We start from the raw sequence: 26,391 nt of genomic DNA on the forward strand, positions 1-26,391 counted from the left end.
AGCTTTGGCATTCAGGTGATACAATTTACTCTTAAAACTGTCAGATCCGGAACTAGAAATTTTGAGGATTAATTAGATAGTATGACTGTGATGTAGATTATTTCCTTAATATTATAGAGGAGTAAATTAGGATCAGAAAGTTCAACAGCTTATTTTTGGAAATTTATTAAGAGAAAAACCATTGATTAAAATTCTTTTTCTTTCATAGATAAAACCTGTGAGTTTTCCACTGTGCTTGCATTAGGTTATGTTTGTTGGGAAATTTCTCCTAAAGTTTTCTTCCTTGTGAAGCCCTAAAACAGTTTAGGGTCTTTTGATATTACTGATTCTCAAAATGTTCTAATGAAAGGTTTCAGCCAGACATGCCAATATTGAATTATTAGGGTAGAGAATGAAAAAACTCTACTAAATAAGTTTTATTCTTTGATCAATTTATTACTCATTTGGATTCCTCTGATTTTCTTCATTTCACTGTTGTTACTAAAATTTAAAAATATTCCATTTAAGAAGTTTTAAGCATGCATATTTATTTTTTTTTTGTGGTAGGGGAATCAAACTCAGGGTCTCCCATGCTCTATGCCTCTAGCTGGCATATCATGTTTTATTATAGCTTCTACTTCCAGAATTGTCTTTGATTGTTAATATTTTTATCATATCTCATTGTCCTGTGTCAAATTTTGTAGATCTAAACTTCATCAAGGATGGTGTATTACTCTTTGATCAGTATCAACTTTATGTGCTATTTTTAGCCACTGTCCGTTTTCACATTATACTTCTACCAGTTATTCAAATTATGAACTAGACAGAGCTAAATTTACAACTGTATAAATAAAGCATCCAGCTTTATAATGTCTGTCATCTTTCTTGCTACCTTTATCCCCATCTCCAATTCCTGAGTTCCCACAAAATATTCTTTCCTCATAAAATACACATCACAGCATATTTTAATTACATTTTTGGCCACCAAAAGATGAGGAATTTAGAGTAACAGCAGCTTTTACCTCAGTGCTTAGCAAAGGTTAGAGGCTTAGCACATAATAGAGGCTTAAAAAAGTAAAAACAATTCGCAGGTGTAGACAGACTAGTTGCCTTAAGACGCCAGGCAAACAAGATGTATCAAAACACTAAAAGATTGTCCTAAACCTGTATTATTTTTTGGTAGCAGGGATGGAACCCAGGGCCCCATGCATGCTAGGCAAGCACTTTACCACTGAGCTACATCCCCATGCCACCTAAACCTGCTTTCTTGGATACACTTGTAAAGTTAACTTACCTCACCCTCAAAAAAGCATGACCTGTTCAAGGAAATCAAGACTGGTGCACATAATCCTGATTTTATGTGTGTGTTGGGGTGGGGGGTGGGGTGGAGGGGTGGATGTTAGTCCTTAATTCTGTCTCTTTCCCTTTAAGAGGAGTTGCTTTATTCAGTAATAACGTTATTTCAAATACCAAATGGTCTGCAACAACACCTCAAAAAAAACCCAGGTCCCCGCGAAGGTGTCAGCTGGAAGAAAGGCAGAATTGAATAAGTTCACAAGCAACAGGCACCTTCCAGACACAGGAAGAAGGGCAGACAGAGAGGAAGCCATGCTCTATAGGCCCAGACACAGCCGTCGCGTCCTCCTTGCGTCGCCATGGCAACGCGGCACCTGGCCGGCCCGGATTGGCCAGGCCCAGCGCGCGGGGCCTGCTGGGAGAGCATGTCCCCACCTTAGCTCAGCAGGTTTGAACTTGACGGGCCAGACGCGGGCTATGTGGCCGTGGAGTGTTGCTTCTTCCCCTCCTGGCATCCTGTTCTCTGCGGACTGCAGTTCTGAGTCTGAGGCCTCCGTGGCCTCCTTCTCCGCCTTCATGACTGGTCCCTGGGGGCGGTGACGACGTCTATCTGTTGGTCGCCACTGCCTCAGAGCTGCAGCAATTCCACCATGTCACTGTTGTCTCCCCTCAGCCACCACAGCTTCTCGTTTGACGATGAACATGGTGAAGGAGAGAATGAGGAAGATGTGGACGAAGATGCCCATGACGTAGAGACCGAGGTGTTGAGCCTAAGAGGAACGGAGTTACCGGGGCGTGCCAGGTAAACCTGAGGCTGCCCGACCTATACAACCGGTCCCAAGGTTTCTTGGACCCTTCCAAGTACCTTCAGCAAACCAAAACCATCTCCTGTCTTCCACCTTAGAGGCTGAGCAGGCGCCTGCATCCTTAAATGCAGCCCTTTCTGCAGAGAGTCCTGGGCCATTTCTTACAGATGACATGTTTTCTGATTCTTAGCTCTTTAATTGCTGCTATCTCAGTTTCCTTAAAAATGACCCGTATATAGTCTCAAACACACGAAACTGCTTCTATTTCAGGAGTTTTACGAATCCTCAGAAATCCAGATGGTGAACTGAAGAACTCTTGTCCATAATCTTAGTTCCAAAATGTGTTTTATGTAGTAGGTTGTAATAGTGTAAACAGCTGAAGCACAGATTTTAGTCCACGACAGCATGCAGAGGCAGGGTTGTGTCTGATCTGAGGACGAACTTTCAGTGGAATAGTTATTGTTGTATCAAAGAATATTTGAAGCAAAGGGATTATTAAAAACCATCATAATGTTTATTTCTACAGTGATTCAGTCAGCAAACATCTATGTTCTGCCACATATTAGTTTAGGTACTGGGGACCATAAATAAAATATACAAGATTTTATTAAATTAAAGCCCAGCTCGATCCACTCATTTTACATGTGATAAAACTGCATCACAGAACACAAATAAAAAGTCTGACTCAAAGGCATACACCAATTTATTAGCAGACCTGGGCCTAGTAGTGAGGTAAACTGATCAGGTTCCCTCTTATACAGCATGACTATTTTAGGGAATATAGAAATAGAAACAAAAGGCCTATCACTGTAATAATGTAGGTCTATTTTGGGGTAAACGTCATCTTCAGAAGCCAATTTACAAGTTTCTGATCATCAAACTATATAAGGAACAATACAGGAGATCTAAAAAATGCAGACCAGAGAACCCATACTTTATGTGTGAGTGACAAGATGGCCCCTCTCTGTATAAGGAATGAATGAATGGAATGTGGAACCATCTGAAATGACCCATACATGGTTACAAAAGTTACTCTTTTAAAGATGAGTGGTATGTTGGTGGAAATGTAAACCAGGAAGAGTAACCATGCATGCTGTCTAGGCTGCTTGAAAAAACAAGAAAGAGGCCATCTCATATTAACCTCATAGACTCAGTGGTAAGAGTTAGGGTTTTAAGAGACCATTTTCATCTATGTTTTGTAGGGATTATTTAGGACTTAGTGGGTATTAGATATTTTTAAAATGAATTTTAAAGATGTGTGAAATACCTTCTGAACATAATTAACAGGACTAAACAAGGTGGACATAGTTTATCAGCCTGAGGAATAAATGACCATGAAAAACTGCAGCTCAACTACTGAGACCCTGCATTAGCTTCCACAAGCCAAAATGCTAATCAAATGGAACCTGTCAAGGGAGGAGCCAGACCTATCTATGTCTCACCCAAAGCCTGAATAAGCTAATAGGGCTAAGGCTGCCTAAGCACATTTCATTCCCCATGAGTCAAAAGAATACTGAAGATGTGGGTCTAGAAAGATTGCAGAATTTGTTAGGTCTTGTGTGTGGCAAGTGTTAGATTTTTATTAGGTACTCAATAAATGTGTGTTGAATGAATTCCTGTTTCTCCTTCCTGGAGAATAGTTAGATTCCATGATTATTTTCAAATGGTTCAGAAAAACTAGCACTTCTTTTCTTTTAGAAGATGACTGTGTTCCTTTAGTTGTTGTTTTGGATAGCTTGTATGGGATGAGATGAAGGAAGGCAGCCTGAGTCATAGCCCAGCCATTGTTTTGGGCTATCAGCATCCTCTGTAGAGTACAGAGAAACCAAGAGCTCTGGGATTTTATGCCTCTCTCTGCCCCTTACTAGCTACATCTGATTGTGGCATACTAGTAGAGTAAGGCTTCTTTGAGATAGATTCAGGCATTGGCTGCACATATCTATGTGCTCAGATTTGTGTGTGTGCTGGGCCTCATACATGCCAGGCAAGCATTATGCCACTCAGTCACACCCCAATCCCTCAAGATAATTTTCAGTACAAGTAGACTTATGCTTAAAAGAGGATTAACCTTCAAGTGTATTGGCTGGGATTGAGAAGATGATCAAAGATGACCTCAAGACAAGATGATGGAAAGTATTTTTCTGGAGTCATTTATAATATGCTTTGGGCCTACTGCTTTTCTATTTAGTTCTTTTCTGTCTTTCATATAACTATACTTAGGAAAGTTATGCCTTAATAAGTTTCTTTTCATTAATAGCTAATTATGAAGCTTTTCTTTATTAGGAGTATATCTGTAGTTTATATGTTATACATTTTGAACACCTTTGCTAAAAATGTTAAGGCAGGAAGTATTTAAAGTGTTATCTAAAAAAACTGATTTGACTAATTTCTTCTTTCAACAGTGTTTCATAATCTAGACCCTCAGTCAAAACATATTTGGTTTTCTTCTTTCCTTTTTTTTTCCAGTCCTGGGGATTGAATCCAAGGTGCTTTAATCTACAGCCTACTAATCTACAGCCCTAAACCTTTTTATTTTTCCATGCTGGCCTCAAACATACAATCCTCCTATCTCAGCCTCCTACATTGCTGGGATTACAGGTCTATGCTATCACAACCAGCCATGTTCTTGTTTATTTATTTATTCATTCATTCATTCATGTACTTTTCTTTAAGGAACTCATGGCAGGTGGCAGAGGGAGACCAGTGACAGGAAGCCGAAGGCAGTTAATCCAGAAGTTTTTAGAAAGTTTCCCAGACAATATAGTATCAGAATAAATCTTGAAGGAAGAATAGGAGTTAGTTATAGTAATAATTATAATAAATGGCACAGAATGTACTTACTGAGGGCCCAGAACTATACTAAGTGCTTCACTTCTTCATGCAACTACTACTGTCATCTCCATTTTACAGATGAGATCTCTTTTTTAGAGAAATTTAAATATGTGCAGAAACTAGGAAGAAGCAGGTAGAGATTTTATCCCCAGGCTGTTTTACTCATGAAAGTAAGCTCTTAATCTGGCCATATGTGAAGGTAGAGGAAAGGCATTTCGGTTTTAGGCAAAAGCTGAAGAGTACAACACCATAGTGCATTTACCAACCCACAGAAGTTCAACATGACTGAAATGTAGAGTCTGGATCACCCTTTTATGAAAAGAAAGACAGTAGTCAATTTATGGATGTCAGGCTAAGGAGTTTGGATTTCATCCTGTGTGCAAATGGGCCCTGAAGAACTTTGAGATGAGAAGTTACATGATAAAAGGATGCATTGGTAGGGGCAAATCTGGCAGCAGGTTTAGAGAATGATTTAAAAGGGAAGGCTAGACACTGTTTATGTTTGGAGTGTTTGAAAGGTTTGAGAGGAGAATCACTTGAGAAAATTGAAGGATGTAGAACTGATATGACTAGTGATTGTATGGGCATGAGGGTAGGGGGAATCAGACATGGAGGGGGTAACTGGTGGAGTCAGATCTGGATTTCTGGATTAGGTAACTGGGTGGATGATGGTAACATCCATTTAGGATTATAAAAGGAGTAAAATTTTTCTTAGTGGGGAAGAAAGAGGGTGGTGGATGCTGGAAAATGCTTAGATTTTTTTTTTCAATGGACTGAGTTCAATATCATGGAGCTGTCTATAAAATTGTTGGAAATAAGTATGGAACTTAAGATAGAGATCTGGCCCAGAATAGCTGATCCAGATATCACCAGCATATAGTGATAGTTGAAGCTGAGAACAGATGAGGTCATAATGCAAGACTGAAAAGGAAATATGTGCCTAAGAAATAATATATTAACAATGTCTCTTTTCCACTTAGAATACAAGTTCTGAAAAGACATGAATGGATGATTAAATAACATAACCCCCCCCAAAAAAAAAAAATTAGGGAAACTGAATCTATGAGGTAGAAAAAGTGGTACAAAGCAGCTGTGAGGCAATTGTTTGTTAGAAGGAACAATGTTGAAGATACACATACCTGAGTCTATATAATAAACTTGCCCCTGGAGCTATGTTGGGTACTAAACAACCTTCCTATCTGTGAGTACTGATTGTTAAGTTTTCCATAAGTTTTGTGAGGCTTATGTATCCAGCCAAATCCTCTGTTCTTTATTTACTCATATAGTTAATTTTCTGTATACCCAGAAAAGTCAGACTGATAGAAGGTACAAAGTGCAGATGAAGACAATGATTAGAGATAACCAGATTGGAGAGTCTTGTATACTCTAAGAACTGGCAAAAGGTCATCAAACAAAATATTAAATGTTGAAGGAGAGAAGGGCCACAGCAGTTGTGGGTGTAGCTCAGTTGATACAGAGTATACTTAACATGAATGAGGCTCTGGCTTCAATTCCCAGCACTGAAAAAAACAAGGGTATATTTTTTCTATAGCTTTCTATTTCAAAATAATTTCAAATTTAAAGAAAAAGAATATAAAAAACTTTTGTTCATCCTTTACCCAGAATTCCTAATTATTAAATTATTTGCTTTTCATCATTCTCCCAGTATATATGTACACATTACTTTTTTTCTATGCTATATAGTGGAGGGAAAGGGAAAGGTCTGCCCCAGGATCTGATTAACATTATGTGTATATGTGTGTATGTGGTAGTGGAGCTGTAGATATAGTTCAGGGGCATGTCCAAGGCCCTGGGTTCAATGCCTGGTACCACACACACACCTACAAAAGATTATGTGTACTAGTAGTGATTAGTGATTACTTGTATAGATAGAATTTTTAAGAATAAAAAAATAAAATTTTAGAAATAAATAATTTCCTCAAGTGACCTTGAGGCACATAGGTTGGTCTCAAGCTATTCCATTGGGTTTTTAAATAAATTGGTTTTTGAAGAGAGTGGCATAACTAAATGAGTAAAGTAATTCAAAATTAGATTTCCTTTTCCTGATTTTTCATATTTTTGATTTATATAATTGATTCATATGTTTTTAAAATAACAGTATTGAAAATATGTTGTTAGATTTTGTTTTCATTGTATAGTTAAATGATTTTTGACTAGTAAGAGAAATATTTCGTGTACAAGTTCTACAGTATCCTTTCTTTCATAACAGTAAAGTTGAATCAGAAGATAACCAAGAAGAACAGAAACAGGTCCACTTAGGAGAAAGCAGCCTGACACCATGGGAGGTGTGGTTTGTTGGCAAAGAAAAAGAAGAACATGACCGGCTGCAACAGAAAGCTCTAGAGGTACAAGTAGACAGTATTCTTTCTATACGACAGTGAGCTCACAGAGTAGAGTTGCTGTTGTAAATTAAAATGTTAATCTTATTGTTCCTGAAAACAATGTGTGTGCATTTATTTGTATTTGTTTACTATATTAATCTTAATAAATCTAATTGTAGAAGCAGTATATTTATTAGAAGAACATTTAGAAAATATAGCTAAATATAATTAAGAAAATGAAAATCTCTTTTAATTTCACCACCTAATAATAATCTTTGTTAAAATTATGGAATATAGCCTTCTAAACTTTCTTCTATGTAAGTTTTTTAAAAAATAAAAACAGTCATCTTAAGAGTCCAAGAGGTTTGATTCCAGGACTTTCTTGGATTCCAAAATACTCAATGCTCAAGTCTTTCTATATAAAGGCATTTAATGTATATATCTCCCCATCTACTTTTAATCTTTTCTAATTACTTATATCACCTAATACAATGTGAACACTACCTAAGTAGTTATTATACTGAATTGCTCACAGCATAATGACAAGAAAACAATGTGTCCCTGCTCAGTATAGGCACAAATTTTTTGGCATATTTTCAATTTATGCTTGATTAAATCTATGGTTGCAGAACCCATGGATACAGAGGGCTATGTACAAATGTATATCTAGAGAGACATACAATAGAATTTTGCTCTTAGGTAAATTCAACTATATACTCAGGAAAAGTTCTAGGAAAGAAGAGAAAAATTGAAATAGAGACAGGAATCTATTCTACCTACCAAAGAGCATGTGCCCTGGCGAGTAAATAGATTTGTGTAACTTGCCATCACCTAAGCTCCCTATCCAGACTCACTCTCTGATTTCTTTTTATCACAGAAATGGTGAAAGATACTTCTTTTTTTAGTGAAATAGTTTCAATCTTTTTCAATCTGTTTTTTTGCCTGTTATATTATTAATATATTTCCATGTTATTTTAATTTTTTTGTATTTTTAGGAGCTGCATTGGGGATCTAACCCAAGGCTTTGTGCTTGCTAGGAAAACATGTTACCACTGAGCTATACCCCAGCCCTCATTAAATATTTTTCAACATCACTATAAAATGATTGTTTATTATTGGCTGGGGATATAGCTCATTTGGTACAGTGCTTGCCTCTCATGCACAATGCTCTGGGTTCAATCCCTAGCACCACAAAAAAAGAAAAGCAAAGAAAAGAAAAAGATTGCTTATTATTAAAGTATATTTAAAATGTATTAATGTGTTTTAAAATATAGTAAACTGGTACACTATGGTTGGTTATTTTAGTTTATTCTAGTTTGTTAGTAACCATGTTATTATAAAAAAATCATGGGAACTAAAGCTTTGCACTTTCTTTGCCCTTTATGATCTTCCTTGAAATTTTTCATATTGGTTTTGAAATTAGTTGTTATTTTTGTGATGAGTTTATACCAGGTAGGCAATCATCTGTTCAGGAGACTTGGAATGATTCAAATGATTGTGTAAATTAGTATATTCTGGCATTTCCCTTTTACATGATACTTTGTATTCTAGAATACAAATTTATTCCTGGAAATGTACACTGTGAGAGTAGTATTTATTTCCTCTTAGCAAGCAAAGGGCTTGAAAAAGACTTTGTGGTTTGGTTTCAGCCAGGCTTAATAAAAGCTCTAGTTCTAGTCTTTTTATTTGCTGGATGATCTTAGTCAATTTATTTAGATTCTATACTTCAGTTTCCCCATCTGGACAAGGTGGGAAAAATAGTACCTGTCATGGGATTTTTGTGAGGATTAAATGAAACAAAGTATAAAGATGGCTGATTTGGTTTTTTTATTGGTATTGGAATTTCTATCATTGCTAGTCATAGCCTTTAGAGAAGATTTTTTTAAAATTTGTTTTCAGAATTAATGTTTATTTTTGAGACCCCAGTCTCTTCCCTTTACCTCAACTTTAGATTTTAACATTACTAGTTCTTTTAACATTACTAGTTCCAATGTTTATTGTGGCTTTTATTTTTCCTGCTTCTTTTTTTTTCTTAGACTGCTAGAGATCAAACCCAGAGCCCTGCACATGCTAGGCAAGGGTTCTACCACTGTTCATCAGTCCTTGGGTAGTGTTTTTGAAAAAAATATTTGTTCACAGTGAGAAATCTAATTTTTTTCATGTTGAACATAACTATAAACCTATACATAGATGTATATACATATATATTTGAAAAAGTATCTTAATTTATTCAAAACATGGTATTCATTTTTATGAAAGTCAATTATAATCTGTTAAATTGATTTTAGACTTACAACTTGGAAAACACTGGTAGAGTAAGTTAGTGGTAAAGCATACTTCATTTGTGTTTTTTTCTAGCTAGTATAGAAGTCACTTGTAAGGAGAATCACTATCAGTGAAAGGGGGAGAATAATATTTACCTCTTATTGTTATTATGAGGTCTAAATGAATATCAGAATATGGCCTACTATATATTAAGAATTCAATATGAGTTAGTTATTACATATGAAAGTATATAATAACTACCCTGAAAATTTGTTTCAAGAACAGATTAAAATAATAAATATAAAGCCCTTACCACAACCATTAAGCATATAGCAGGGTATAATTATTTGTATGTATTAAAGCCTTTTCATGTTTTTAGTAATTTGACATTTCTATGGCTACTTCATTACTTAACTTTGAAGCAATTTACGATATTTTTGAATGAACCTTGCCTGTTAGTTATGCCAAGGAATTGTACCTATCAACCATAACATACGGATCATCTACTCAATGATTTGTTAGCTTATTTTGAGCTATTGTGGTCTTTATATTTTATTTCTTTTGAGTGAAAACTTTATTTTTTTTTCTTTTAAAGAATACTGCCAAAAACTATTATAGCTTTCTGCAGAAATAATATTTAACTTCTGTCATCCAGAAAGTGTAAATTGGAGGTACTTTCATTGGAAGTAGGATCAGTTTGCTTTGCAGGATATATGAGGGACATTTGGTGTTGGGGGACTGATGATATTGGTAGAAAACAATGCAGCATTAAAAGATGGCTTATCATCACAAATTTCAGCCAAAATCTATTTGGATTTTCATGCCTTTCTCTTTATTTCCTAAGTCATGCTTTCCCTTATTTTTCTATTCCCTAATTTGCTTCCAAACCATGTCATTAAAAGCACAGATTTTTGACCATAAGGAATTGTTTATTTCAGATCCTTATAAAAGCTAAGAAGCATGAAGGTGAGAGAAGTAACTTTGCCAAGGTTTAGGTTAGTGGCAGAGCTGGAACTGGTATTAAGTTCTTTACATTTCCAATTTATGTGCTTTTTATTAAGAAACATTTTAGAAATAAATAGATCAGACTTAGTATTTGCTTTTTGAACTTATTCCTGCTTTCTTATTTTCTTCCTTTAACATTTAAAGAAAATTTTTTTCAGTACCATGCAGAGGTACTTAACCACTGAGTCACATTTCCAGTCCTTTTTTGTAGTTTATTTAGAAACAGGGTTTCACTAAATTACTGGGGGCCTCACTAAGTTGCTGATTGCTTTGAACTAGTAATCCTCCTGCCTCAGCCTCTCAAACTGCTGGGATTACTGGCAAGTGCCACCATGCCCCATTTAAAGGAAAACTTAAAGGATAATTGAATCATTAAAAAGCTCATTTCATTCATAAATTTGTTTTCAGTAACAGACATTTAAATTTGTTTTAGACATCTCTGTGAGATTGAGTTAAAAAAATTGTTTTAACCCTTTACAGTTACCCTATTAAAAATGTTATACATTTATAATAATGTTGAAATGATAAACATGGTAAACACTGAAAATTAACATTGACATTATGCAAGCTAGCATATTGGTTTTGTAGGTTATTAAATATATTTACATTTTTATTATTTAAAATAATTCTTTAATTCTTCTAAGTTCTCTGTGGTCTTTGGCTAATTCTAATTTTTAACATTTGACTTAACATTTTAATGTAATCTGTTCAAAATTATAAAAATTATTTATATTGTGACTAGTCCAGGTACTTTTTTTCCAGTTATTTTTTAACCTCACCATTTTATCTTCAGCTATTTAATTTATCAGCCATTAAGGAAGGAATAGGGTAGGATATAGAGTTGGTGAAACTCAAAATTGTCAGTTTGTTTTTTGTTTTTGTTTTTGTTACCTTCAATAGTAAAAAACCATTTGAAAATAGGCAAAGTGTATTGAAATAATGATGCATGTTTAGGACCCTCTTTGGAGTTTTTTTTCCATTACCAAATGTTTATTCTAAGGGAAAATAGCTATAATCCTGTTGAAATTCAGTGGTGTGCCAGAAGAACACACAGGGTCTTTTGGAAAGAAGACTCCTGCTGTATCCTGGAGGAGGCCTGCCTCAGTGGTGAATAGATGGAGCCATTCAGCATGGGAAATTCTAAGAGTAGCTAGCCTTGGAAGAGAGGGTAGTGTATGAGAATGTGATGTATATTCTGGGTAGGCAAATACTTAAATAGACATTATAAGAATACAGTACTATTCAGGTCAGTGGTAGCATTTTCTAGGTACTTTTGGATCTTTTCTTTATTATCACCTATATCAACATTAACTAAAATTTGGTATTCATAAAATAGTAATGCAACATCCTAATTGTCCCCCTTTTGAGTTACTTGAAGACTGTTAAAAAGTATATAAATATAATCAATTATGCTTAATCATACACTTAAACTTTTCTTTAAAAGAAAATTTAGAACTGGTTTGGAAAATTTTGAATGTATAGTTGTCAGATTTATATCTAGCCTTTTACTATATGTAAATTTATACACATGTATATACACATACATACACACATGCGTATCTGCACACCCACACACACTCTGTGTGTTTCTCCTTTTACTTGTTTTCTGGCACAAGTCCAGACTTTCTTCCCCTTATAGGGTATATTGTCAGAACCTTCTAGTCAATCTCCCTCAGAATACTACTGATCATTTTAATTCCAGCCTTCATTCTTAATAAGAGCTCTAAATCATCCCTTTTGACTTTTATTCTTCATCATAGTGTTCAATTTACTGTCTTCAAAAAACCTCTTTCTATCTAAAGAGGAAATTAGTACCACACTTTAAATTAATCATCATCCCCACCCACATCTTTCACTTCTTTTAAAGTCATCTTCTCTCACTATTTTAAGAAACTGCTCATTTCTGACTATCCTGGTTCAAACCATTTCTCTTTGTCTTCCCTTTTTGTTCTTTTCTCCAAACTCCTTTTTTTATACCTAGTAACTCACAGTGTAGCACTTTATTCTTTGGTATATAGAGAAAATATTAGATGAGAGACTTCTAAGATTTCATCTTTCTCTGTGTGTGTGTGTGTGTGTGTGTGTGTGTGTGTGTGTGTACATGCACAGTTCTTGTTAGATCAATAGCAGGCACTCAATTAGAGTGTATTGAGTGAGTAATGAAGGAATAACAGCTATAAGGTAGTGAAGAATCCTATCAAGGTGGATATTTGTTTTGTGGGATATGGTATTTCTAAGTTTGAAGATTTTCTAAGTGAGATAGGGCAACTATTTTCTTTGCAGTGGAATTTTAAGATCAGAAGTCATGGTAAACAAGTATCTTTTGATTAGTCATTCTAAAATGCAAAAAAATATGTTCTTGGTGTAAAGTTTTATCTTCACTTAAGACCCTGGAATTAACCTGAGAGTTGGAAAATTGCCCATGGAGGTAAGTATTTGGAGAGAAAGGAAAGATGGGAAGGAGAAAGGGAGAACAATGGAAGATTCATAAATGTATCTGATTATTAGTATCTACGGAAGAAAGAAAACTAACAAGTAATTATGATTGTAGAGTCCTAGAGAAGTCTAGTTTGAATAGCTTTCTCAACTAAAGCCATAATTTAGTCGGTGAGTGACAGAGTGGTAGCATTCAACTTGTAGTTTTATTTGGCGGTACCTTCCACATTCTTTCTTCTGAGGAAATGCCCAGACATGTAGATTCTGGTGACAGCAAGACAGTTAAATAATCTGAGGTATGAATTTGGTTTTGTTTTATATCCCAGTAGCTATAAAATCTGTGAAGAAAACTCTGATTCTTTTTTTCTCTATGGAAAACTGAATACCTTTTTTAGATTTCTTCTTGGGTATAACTCTGATTTAAAATTTTAATTTAGGAATTCCTTAATTCCTATTCTGTAGCTTCAGCAAGAATCTTGAACCTTTTTATAACTGTAAAAAAAAGTTGCAATTCTCTTGAGCTACTGCGAATAGCTTACAGTGGTGCCAAAATTTATGTAAGGGAAATTTGATTTCAATGAGGGTAATTTAGCTGAAATTTAGTCTAAGAAACTAGTGTTTTGCTGCCAAGCAATTATTTGCATTTCTAAAAAATGACTTATATTTTTACTAATGCTTTCTTTCATTGTAGACTAGTTACTTAAGTAAGTTATTATCAGTAGTGGTATATATTGTATAATGGAAACTATATTCTAGTTTTATTTGGTTAAGCTCAACCTTTTTAAAAATATGTGATTTGGGAACTTCCCTTAAACATTGCCTTTTGTTTAAATGAAATCCACAGGAATTAAATCAACAACTAGAAAAAAGAAAAAAAAATGAAAGAACGTGAAAAAAAAAGATAATTGCTGAAGAAAAGCACAAGGAATGGGTTCAGAAAAAGAATGAACAGGTAAAAAGGAAAAAAATGCATACACAAATCCTAACATCTCTTTTCAAAGTCTTTCTTCCAATTAGTCCTTAGCTATATTTTTCTTATATTTCTCTTAGGTTCTTTCTTCTTTGGGGCTTTGCTTTTGTTTTTTACCCTACCCTCATGAATATTTATCAAGTCTCTTGTCTTCTTCCCTTTGCCCTTTACTCTTCTTTTTTTTTTTTTTGGTACTAAGGATTGATCCCAGGCATGCTTTACCACTGAACTACATCTCTGCCCTTTTTATTTTGTTTTGAAACAGGGTCTCACTAAGTTGCTGAGACTGTCTCTAACTTGCCATCCTCCTGCCTTAGTCCCCTTGAGTCACTGGGATTAAAGGCATGCACTACAGAGTCTGGATGCCCTCTAATTTTATTCTTTTCTGTCCCCGTGAACTCTACTAGTGTCTGCCTGAATTCAGCAATTCTAAATATTTTTAAAATATTTTTAGTTATATATGGACACAATATCTTTATTGTATTTATTTATTTTTATGTGGTGCTGAAGATGGAACCCAGCACCTCACATGTGCTAGTCAAGTGCTCTACCCCTGAGCTACAATGCCAGCCCCACCAAGTCTGAATCTTTAGACTTGAATTTTTTGAGTCTTGGATTTCTATCCATTAGATCAGCAGGCAACTCCAAATGTGTACACCTAAAAAATACCTTTGCCCCATTCCTCTTCATAGACTTTTTTCTATTATTCCTTTATTTCTATTACTTCTACTGTGTCTTCAGCCACTTAATAATAATAATTATTATGTTGCTCCAAAACATCCCTTCCTTTACTATATATAATTGCTGTTTCTATTTTATTTTCTGAATGGTCTCATTACTTCCTTCAACTTTATTGTTTACTTATCCACACTAGGATATAAGTTCTTATAAGATCAGGAATTTTGCTTCTTTTTTTCCGTTCTCCAACAGCTTATCCATTACCACACATTAGAGGTACCCAGGAATATTTGTTAAATGAATAAACCCTTCCTGTATGTCTCTGCCAGGTTAAACTTTGCTGAATAGATCTGACTGTCATTCCTTATGTTTAAATTTTTTTTCATGTTCCACACCTGTACTGTCTTCTGACTGAGATTTTACCAACTCTAGACTGACTGGTTAAAGAGTCTCCACTCTATTCCCTGAGCCAAAGTAGCATTTCAGCCACATATACCATCTGTTTTATCTTTATTCTATGTAGATTCTTTTTACTGGGATTATTTAGGGAGCTCACACATGATAATCACAGCTGCCCCCCATCTTCTTGGAGTATTAGTTTTACTGGAAATTTTTTTCAGAGGAAAATGTTATATTTTTATGTTAAAGCAAACATAGCTATATAAAGAAGGAGACTGTAAATTTTATTTTTATTTTACATTTCAAAGTGCTGATGATCAAACCCAGGGACTTGTATATACTAAGAGAGCACTGATTTTTTTTTACATTATTTTTAAGATACAAGTAAATGTCCTAGAAATCTTGAGCTTTTGGCTGTACTGCCCAGGCCTCAAGAGTATGTATTCTTGAGAAACTTTGAGAATACTTATCTTCTTCATACTTTTCATTTCCTAATTTTTACATATGCTATTTTATCAGGATGGAATCTCATCATACCCTCTGTTCTAATTTTCCATTTGTTATCTAACTCAGATTACTTCCTACATGCAGATTGGATGTTCACATGTTAGAGATTCTTTCCTGTGGATCTTTGTTCAATTTGTATTAACTTTTATAGCACTTTATCTTATGGTGCTTTGTATTTTGTGTATGTTTTATAAAAAAGAAAAAAAATGGCTATTTTGTAGTTTGTATATCCCTTTGCTTTCCTTGTAATTTTAAGATCCTTAAGAACAAGAATTCTTTTCTATATTATTTTTTATCCATTACAAGGTTTATAATTCTTTGCATATAGTAAGCATTTGTTAATTGAATGAGTGAATGAATTTTCTTTTTTTATTTTTCTTTTTGCAGTGCCGGGGATCAAACCTAGGGTTTCTCTTATGCTGGGTTTTACCACTGAGCTGTATTCCTATTCTTTCTTTCAATTTTATTGTTGTTGTTGTTGTTGTTATTATTATTACTTTTTAATTTATGGTGTTAATTAAACCCATGGCCTTAAGCATGTTAAGCTAGCATGCAACCATAGAGCTATCCTTCATATCCTTACTTTCAATTTTAATACATTATTATGTTGGATCACACATTAGAAATTTTTTAAAAGGTGTTTATTTTGTTTATTTATTTTTATATGGTGCTGAGGATCGAACCCAGTGTCTCACTTGTACAAGGCAAGTGCTCCACCACTGAGACACAACCCCAAGCTGATACATTAGAAATTTTAAAATAGCTGGGCATGGTGGCACATGCCTATTGACTCCAACTACTTTAGAACCTGAGATGGGAGAATCACAAAATTGAGGCCAGTCTGGGCAATTTTCTGAGACCCTGACTCAAAATGAAATTAAAAAAGGTCTAGGGGAGGGCATAGCTCTTTGATAGACTACTTATCCAACATGCATGAGGGCTTGAGTGGAATCCCTAATACTGCCCCCCAACCCCCATTTAGAAAAAAATTATTCTGCTATAACTTTGGTTTTTTTGTGATTTTGTAAGTTTAGAATGATATTGATTTTATTATTAAAATATAACTATGAATTTAGGTAAATGTTCAAATTATAGGACAAAGTTTTAAATTTTTAATTATAGTTTTTGTCCTTACCTATTGTTGAATCTGATGCCAAGTGATATTATTATGAGTATCAAATAATTTCAGTAAGTTGAAGATAACATAACCTTCATTATCCTGGCATTAGAAGAAGGAAATTGGTTAGAGAGGTAGAGAGGTGTCTCTCTCTCTCTCTCTCTCTCTCTCTCTCTCTCTCTCTCTGTGTGTGTGTGTGTGTGTGTGTGTGTGTGTGTGTATTATAACCATAAAAGTATTTGATTCTTACTTGGATTATGTTTGTTTAGAAATCAATTACTATGGATTGTGTTTGTTTACTTCATCCCCAAAAGAGTACTTTGAATAAATGTCACAATCAAAATAAGTCTATATGACGATTACAAAATTTTGGTTGACACCTTTTTGAAGTTTATATGAAAATAGTGCTCCATGTATCGTGTGCTCTCTCCTCTGAAGCTTCTCTTATCTTCTAAATTCATTCAGCTAATTTTACCATGCCAATCAAACATAATTGTTGTTTTTCTAAGAATGTAAGATACTGCTGAGGGATATATGATATATATTCCCTGTTTTAGTTAGTTGTAGTAGACCTAATCCAATTATTTTTGAGGTAAAAATTCTTTTGGAGTAAGTGGCTTGCCATAACATAAATCACTAATTATTGAAAGCAAGATTCAATAAGGCAGAAAATGATTCAGAGATGAACCCTGAAAAATTAATTTACCTATTCTTCAGCATTCTTGTGCAAGTTAAAGAATAATCGATCCCTCCTTATTTTTTCTTAAAAACTATCAGATTTTTTATTCAGCCTTAGTTACATTTACTTGTATTTGTAAAGAATGCTCTCCTGGTTCTTCTCTTACTGTCTGCCATCTAGCTTTCTGTTTACATTTCATGGTGTGTGGTCCTCTGCTGCCTCCAGCTTCATTTTAGTTGTATATTGGGTTGCTATTTTCTCTAAGTCATTTTCACTGTGTTTTATCAAAAAATCAGACAAAAAGAATTTATGTATACATTAGTAAGATTGCTTTCTTCTAATATGACTGTAAATTGTGAAATCCTTTTAAAACAATTGGTTTATCTCATTGAGTACACTTAATATTTGTGTGGTTATGCTAATTTATTTTCCAAATTAATTTTTTAGACATTAATACAAATTTTGAAAAAGGCCTCTACTTTCAGTGTTTTAAAAGTTATTTAAAAATAAAATTGTTTTAAATTCTCAAAACACACTGATATTTTATTTGAAAGACTTAATTCAAATCAACAAGGTGTATGATTGATAACACTGTTATAAGTGTATCATTCATGCATTCAACAAATGTTTACTTAGCTTTTTCTATGTGCCAAGTAGGCCCTATTAGAGGAATTAAAATAGAAAGTCAAAAACTTTAAGTAGCCAGTTGTTTATTTCTTTCACTTTTAAGAAACAAATGTTCTTTCAGGGCACCATTTTAGAAAAGGAAGATCAATTATTGTCCTCTGTGATATAGAACCAGTGTGCTAGAAAATCCAAAGCCACTTAATGGCTGACTGCTTTCTCAGTAGCAGTGACTATTCTGACTGCCTGCTGTGCAATAAAATACACCTTTTTTAAGTTTATGAGTTTGACAGATATATGTACCTGTATAATTAATATGCACCAGAGTCAAGATAATAGAATGTTTTCATTACTCTGGAAAGTTCCCTTCGCATCCAACTCCCATTCCCTTCCAATACCCAGCCCCAGCTCCAAATATCCTGGTAATCTTTCTATTCTGTATATAAGATTGTGCTTTCTATACTTTCTTAAACGCAGAATGAAAGAATGTTTTGAACTTCTTTGTGTTGAACTTCTTTTGTTTTTAAATATATCCTGATATTTGATATATTGTTGATTCATTTTTATTGATTAGTAGTCTCCAATGAAATAGCACAAATTGTTTATCCATTGAATTGTTGATGGTCAGTGGATTGTTTTCCATTAGGAGATATTATGAATAAAATTCTATGACCATATATATATACAAGTCTTTTGTAGACATTGTTTTCCTTTTTTTTTGGTAAATGTTTAGGAGCTGAATTGTTGGGCTATGCGGTAAGAATGTGTTTACAAGAAATTGCCAAAGTATTTTCTAAGGTGCTTATACCAATTTATATTCCCATGACTATTTATGAAAGTTCCAAATATTTTACAACTTTGGCAAACCTTACATTTTCAGTCTTTCATTTTAGTTCTTCCAGTGTGTGTATATTATATACCATTGTTTTAATTTTCATTTCCCTGAGATCTAATGCTGTTTCGCATCTTTTTATAAGCTCATTATATTAGTCTTTCAGGGATGCCATAACCAAATACCACAGACTTGGGTGGTATAAACAACCGAAAATTTTCTCACATCCCAGAGACTGGAAATCAAGATGGAGGTGTCTGCAGGTTTGGATTCTCTTTAGGCCTCTTGCATGCAGATGGGTTGTCTTTTGGTTTTTCTCTGTGCACACATATCTTTAGTGTATTTTCCTCTTTAAAGGACATCAGACTTATTGGATGAAGACCTCATTTAAGTTTGATTAACTCTTGGAAGGCTTTATCTCCTCACACTGGGAGATAGGCCTTCAACATAGGAGTTGAAGGGACACAATTCAGTTTATTATACTTATTGACCATGGTAGGCAAGCACTCTACAACTGAACTACAAATGTTGTTAGCTTCTTTTGGATTTGTTTTGTATCGGTTTAAGTCTTTTGCCCATTTTCTGAAGGGGTTATATGACTTCTTATTAAGATTTAAGAATCTGTAAGAATTCACGGTTGAATAAAACTTAGTGGCAGAGAGCATGCTTAGCAGGCTCTGGGTTCAGTCCTCAACAAGCCTCCTCTCCTCCATCAAAAGACATGTAGGAATTATTCTTTCTTTCTTTTTTTTTGAGATGGGGATCTTGGTGGTATCACTTTGTTACCCTGGTTGGCCTCAAATTCCTGGGCTTGTCAGGTGATCCTCTTGACGGAGCTTTCCAAGTAGCTGGGAATATAGGTACATGTGACACTGGGTGAATTTTGTACATTTGTCTTCACTTTTTTCTTTTCTTTTTTTAATGTGGTGCTGGGGATTGAACTCAGGGCCTCACTCAGGCTAGTCTAGCACCTACCAATGAGCTAATCCCCAGTCCTAGAATTCTTTATGTATTCAGACCACAAGTCCAATGTCAGATCAATGCATTGCAAATATTTCCTCCCATTTAATTTTTTTTTTGCCAAGGACTAAATTCAGGGATGTTTACCTACTGAGTCACATCTCCAGCCAGCTTTTTCTTTTTTGTTTTGAGACAGGGTCTTACTAAGTGGCTTAGGAGGGTCTTGCTAAGTTTCTGAGGCTGACTTTGAAATTGAGATCATCCTTCCTCAGTCTGCTGAGTCATTGGGATTATAGGTGTGTGCCATCACTCATGGCCCATTTAATTTTTTTCAATAATATATCTTAAAGAGCAGAATGATCTTCCTTCCATCCTTCCTTCTATGGGGATTTAACCCATGTAGACTTTACCACTTAGATATATCCCCATCCTTTTTTTGAGAAACAATCTTGCTAAATTTTGTAGGGCCTCCCTAAATTGCTGAGGCTGGCCTTGAACTTTTGATCCTCCTGCTTCAGCCTCCCTATTCACTGGGATTATAGACACGCACCTCTGTGCCCAACTTAAAGAGCACAAGTTTTAAATTTTGACAATATTCCATATTTCATTTTTTTTCTTTTATGGTTATGGTCTGTATGTCTTTATTTAAGAAACATTGTGTAGTTCAAGAGTATAAATTATTTATTGTTTTCTTCTAGAAGTTATAACTTCAGCTTTACCTGTATGTTTATTTTGAGTTCATTTTAATATTTGGTTGAGTTAAATGTTGGGATTCATTCATTTTTATACATATTTTCAATTGTTCCACTGTTAATTGAATAGATAATCCTTTCCCTATCAAATTACCTTGGCACATTGTTTAAAATCAATTGACCATACACACACACACACACAAACACACACATACACACACACATACATAGATCTATTTCTGAATTCTATTCTCTTCTATTGATTTATATCCTGTGTCAGCAGTAATAACTTGTTACTACAGTTCTATAATTCTTGAACTTATAGTTTTTAAAAAAAATAGATAATTAAATCAACTTTTGTCTTCTTTTCCAAACTTATTTTATTTTCTTTGCACCTTTATATATGTAATTCAGCATCTGATTCTGAGATTTGCTAATTATGCCTGCTTGAATAGTGCCTGGCACTATTGGAATTTTGTTAAATGTGTAGATCATTTTGGAGAAAATGACTGTTAGTAATATCAAATTTAAATTCTATGAATATGTTTTTTCTTTCAATTTATTTGTCTTATTTCTCATCAGTTTTATTTAGTTTTAATGATGGTATTATGCATCATTTGTTACATGTATTTCTAATTATTTTACATTTTGGGCTATAGAGCAGTTATTTTGCCTTGTTTCTGATATTATGTTGTAACATAAAATTGATTTGTGTAGTCATTTGTTATTATTTCTTCCTTAAATGTACATTGCAAACTACCAATGAAGCTATCAGAAGCTAGAGTACTTTGTGGTAAATTTTGAATTGTTTTATAATAAATGGTTATCCAGATACTATTTCTTCTTGAATTAATTTTGAGAAGTAGTATGTTTTAAGGAGTTTTGACATTTCACTTTGATTTAAATTTTTTGGCATAACATTCTTTTTGGCATTCTTCCATGTCGAAGTCTTTGTGGTCTATAGTGATCTACTACTTACTGTGTGATCTTAGACAAATTACTTACCCTCTTGTGCCTTCCTTTCCTCCTTTGAAAATAGGATAATAATAGTAGCTACCTTATACTGGGATTGTAAGTATTAACTGATGGTCCATATGTATAATAAAGTACAGAGAATAGTGTGAGGTATAGATACCAATGAAGTGTTAGTTTCTGTCATTGAAAACATTGTAGGGACTGGATGATTTCTTGTTGGTGAGGTTCGGCAGGAGAGTCATACATCACATAGATTAAGAGAGATATATTCCAAGACCATTTTCAGCTTGTAGGTTTTCTGCCAGTGAGGAGTAATTAAAACCCATTATTGTTCCATTGTCTATTGAGGTTTTGTTATGAAAAGATTCCTTTTCACAGCTAATGGCTGCACAGCAAGAAAGAAATGTATCAACTTGAGGAATGGTGCAAGCCCTGATTTTCAAGACTTGCTTTTGCTGCTCAGCACTGAACAGGACATATATTGTATGTAACTGATGTTTGTTAATTGGGTGTTAATTCATATTACAGTATTTTACAAAATACTTTCAGGGAAGGAAATTCTCTTTTTGGATCATCTTTCTTTGCTCCATGAAAACTGACATATATATATATTCCATATTCCTTTTATACCTTTCAGGTTAATTTCTAAAACTTTGATAAAGACAACTATTCATGCCATTATTTATTTATAATTTAACTACAGTCCGATGGTTATCACTGAGTTATAGTCTATGTCAAAAATTATTTTTTTTTTCTGAAAAGGGCCAGATCTTAAACATCTCAGGTTTTCTGCCATGCAGTCTCTGTGTGAACTATTCAACTTTGCTATTGTAGAATAAAAGAAACCGTATGCAAATATATAAGAGAAATGAGTTGGCCATACTTATATAAAATGTTGTTTACAAATACAGATGGCCTGTGGGCCGAATTTGACATTTAGCCTTGTTTGCAAGCCTCTGATCTATATAAAACAGTATGCCTAAAGATTTGCCCCATTATGTCCTTATATGCAATCTTCAGCAGGCATTATTCATCTGAACTCTATAACTCACTTTTGGTGAATACTTATCCAAGTATTTGTATTGACAAGTTGTCTATCTAGGAAATGTTTATATACATGAGGGTAAACATCCATTAAAATACTAGGATTCAGCAGTCTAACAGATAGTAATATTTATTCACTAATTTATTTAAAGAATATTTATGGAGCACCTATTATTTACTCAGCACTATCCCAGTCGCAGGTATACATTGGTGAGCAAGATCTTTGTCAGTGTCCTAATGAAACTTACAGTCAAGCAGTAACTACCTGTTATTGACATTGAACAGGTAATTGCAGTATGTTATATATTCTCATAAACTATATTGTGGCAACCACTGTTACACCACTTATTTTAAGAATAATAGAAGTTTAGAAAATTATTGCACATAACGATCTTTCCTTATGTGAGAATAATTACAGGTATTTCAATTAAAATTTCTATTTTTATTTAAAAAAGGAAATAAAGAGAACAAAAAATGAATAAAGAAATGGAGGAGAAAGCAATGAAAGAACTAGGGAAAGAACATTTGCAAGAAAAAGCCAAAGAAAAATATCAAGAATGGTTAAAGAAAAAAATTGCTGAAGGATGTGAGAAGAAAAAGAAAGAAAATATATTTTTATTAAAGCAGCCAGTTAGAATATGTGTTTTTAGTCTTCATAGGTGCCAAGTATATTTTAGAAACAAATATATGATTAGAAAATTGACTGTATCATAGCATGAATATATGAAAATATCTTTACTTAGATTATGCTGTCTTTAAGCTTCAAAATGAATATGTATTTTTGGTTTTCTTACATTGAGTAATTTCAATAAGCCTATATATTTTTCAGTCATATTCAAAATTGTTGTAAGTTGTTTTAACTATTTTTCAATATACTTTTATCTAGTCATATTACTGTATCATAAATTACTTTAAAAGGAAGGTGGATTGCTTTCTTTTTCTTGGGTTTGATATCTTAAATTGTTTAGAGGAAGACACATTAATATCACATCCCTGATCATGTTCAATTTTATTCTCAAATTATAGAAATATAATTCAATATTGTGGCCAGTAAGCCATTGAGAGAGGAAGCAACTGGGAGAAAAGACTCAGTAGAATTTGAATGGAATGTTTAGTTATAGAATGTCCTTGGAAATGCTTTGGTCTTGTCATTTTAAGGAAAAAAAAAAAAAAACAACGGCAAGCCGAATTACAAGAGAAAAAGGAAATAGAAGATAAAAAGTTTAAGGAATGGTTGGAAAATGCAAAAAGTAAACCTAGTCCAGCTGTAAAGAGCGATGGTTATGCCAATGGAAAACTTACAGGTTAGTTTTTATGTTATGTGGCTTACATAAGTATGGTTTGCAGAAGCAAATTTTATACATTTTGTTTCTTTTTCACAGAAATAGAAACTTATAAAATTTATTTTTCTTTCAAATTACTATCTTTTAGAAAATTATACTATGTTGGTAGGAATTTATTCATTCTCCATAAATGATATATAAATGTAATGGTTGTAAAACTTCAAACTTACACTTTTAAGCAATGATTTCTAACATTAGGAAATAAATGAAATTCTCAGGGATGAAGTTGTCGTTCAGTCACAGAGCATGTCCTTAATATGCATATGGCCCTGGGTTCAATTGTTAGCATCCCTGTTAGTGCTCTTATATTCTTGGATAAAAAAGCCTTACTCAGGGTGTTTTTAATGGTTCATCTTGCCTACCCTTTTTCTAACCTTCTCTAATGCAGAGCTTCCAGTGTCTTTGGCACATTCTTTGTACAGGGTGGGATATAGATAGCACATGATCAAACAGAACCAATTGGCCTTTAGGCTTGATCTGATGATAAATGTCATTGCATGTTTTTCTTTGTGCTTTATGTTGAAAGCTCATACCTTGATGACAGCTGCCTTCGCTTGTTTAAATGATTTATTATTAAAAATACTCCCATTCTGTTTTGTTCACACAATGGAATATATTCCAGACATTGTTTTGACTATCTTGGTGAAGTGTGTTGACATATTATGCAGTCAAAGTGGGCTGCCATGGTCTGAGAGACACATTCCTGCTGTCAGGATTAGGCCTCTCTTATATGTCATAGAGGTCATTCATTATATCCATTAATCCATTTTAGCAACTGAGGATGGCTTCTTCCTCCTCCTTCTCCTCCTCTTTCTACCCCCACCTTCCTCCCTGCCACCCTGCCTCCATCTCTTTCTTTCTTGCTTAAAAAAGGTCAATAAGCAGTGATTTTAACCTAATGATTAGATAGTAAAGCTAAGATTTTAGATGGGAATATACATATTGACTAGAAATTAATTGCTAAAACAATGGACTATTTTATTAAATTACTTTGCTTTTTAAATGAGTTTAATTATTTTTTATTTTATTGGTTCTCTTATTTATACATGAAGGTAGAATTCATTTTGATATAACTATACAAATATGGGACATACCATTCTTATGGATGTACATGATGGTGTATTTACATACATTATATGAAAATTATTTTGAATTTATTTCACTCTTTTATTTTCCTATCACCATCCCTTCTCTTCATTCTAATAAGCAAAATATTTGTCTGCATGCTGTACTTCTCTTAAGTATTTATTTTTTATCCTATCATTTTTATGAATTATGAAATAAAGGAATTTGTGTGCCTATAATGACCAAAGGATTTGAAGATAATTTACAGAATGTTCTTCCTCACATAGTTATTATTGTCAGGCATCACAAGTTTTAAACAGTATGTTCATCAAAAGATGCTCTCTAATTAGTAAAAAGATTGCACTGATTCTGTGAAATAATATTAACTTGAATAACAGAAAATCAAAATTCCCTGGTTCTAAACAAAAATCTTGATTCACTTTAGCTGTATAAGCAAAATATTTTTTTCTGTAAATCTTAGTCTCTGACAAGGGGAATGTAGTTCACAAATAACTCATTTCCTTGATAGGGTTAAGAAAATGAAGATTTTATTAATTTTTTTTTCTGAAATTAATTCCATAGTAAAAACTTTACAGGTATTATTATTTGCATAGATTTTAACAATATTATTTGCATTCTCAGCATTAAATTTTGTATATGTTTCAACAATATTGTTTGGCTTCTCAGAATTATCTTTTATTACATTGCTATATTTGAAAGTGTTAGTTTTTTAAATGTATTCAGATTAGCTTGGTGTGTCAGTGATAGTTTGCTTTTTTGACAGTTTAACATTTTCTAGGAATTTTAAAATAAGTAATTTTTCTCAAGAAGTTTAGTTGTTTTGTTTTGTTCTGATTTTTCAATGATTGTAGGTTTTTACAGCGGAACTTCTTATCCAGAACCAGCCTTTTATAATCCAATTCCATGGAAATAAATTCATATGCCACCTCCCAAAGAAGGTAACGATCTATCAGGAAAGAAGAATTAAACACCTGTGATAAGAGAGCCACACAGGTCATCTCTGGTAATTCATAAATCCAGAAGCAATCTTTGCCTTGGAACTCTGTGAAAATGGAAAGATAGCATATGTGGAAAATACTATGCTTTTACCTAAAGCTACTTAATTTTGAAATCAAAAAGATTTTTTATTTCTCAATCAGCAAGTTAGTACTTGAGGTGATTATTGACATACTAATTTTTGTATTTTATATGGAGTCTGAAGGATTAATTGAGAAAGGTATTTTTTACGTTTTGGTTTTTCTTTTAAGATTGATCTTGGCATATTGTTTTGCATGATAAATCTAACAATTTTGTTTAACTTGTATTAAAACCACAGTGTAATAACCATAAAACCATTTTTTTCCTGTATTATTTCATACTCTAATTGTTTTCTGATGTTTATGTTAAGAACATAATGTTAAGATTAATTTGTCCAAATATGCATTTCTAAACTGCATTCTTTTCTAAATGGGTTAGAAACCAAGAATAATCAAAAAGAGTCTTTGTTTATGGCTTTTAGTATACTTTTCCCATTTAGATATTTTA

The 26,391-nt window shown here is 33.5% G+C and overlaps 1 pseudogene; it reads left to right on the forward strand.

Moving 5' to 3' along the window:
• The first annotated feature begins 1,452 nt into the window (after positions 1 to 1,452).
• Positions 1,453 to 25,915, forward strand: LOC143410646 (coiled-coil domain-containing protein 34-like; annotated as a pseudogene).
• Positions 25,916 to 26,391: the final 476 nt, after the last annotated feature.

Source organism: Callospermophilus lateralis, chromosome 11 (assembly GCF_048772815.1).
Source record: "Callospermophilus lateralis isolate mCalLat2 chromosome 11, mCalLat2.hap1, whole genome shotgun sequence".
Taxonomy (NCBI): Eukaryota; Metazoa; Chordata; class Mammalia; order Rodentia; family Sciuridae; genus Callospermophilus; species Callospermophilus lateralis.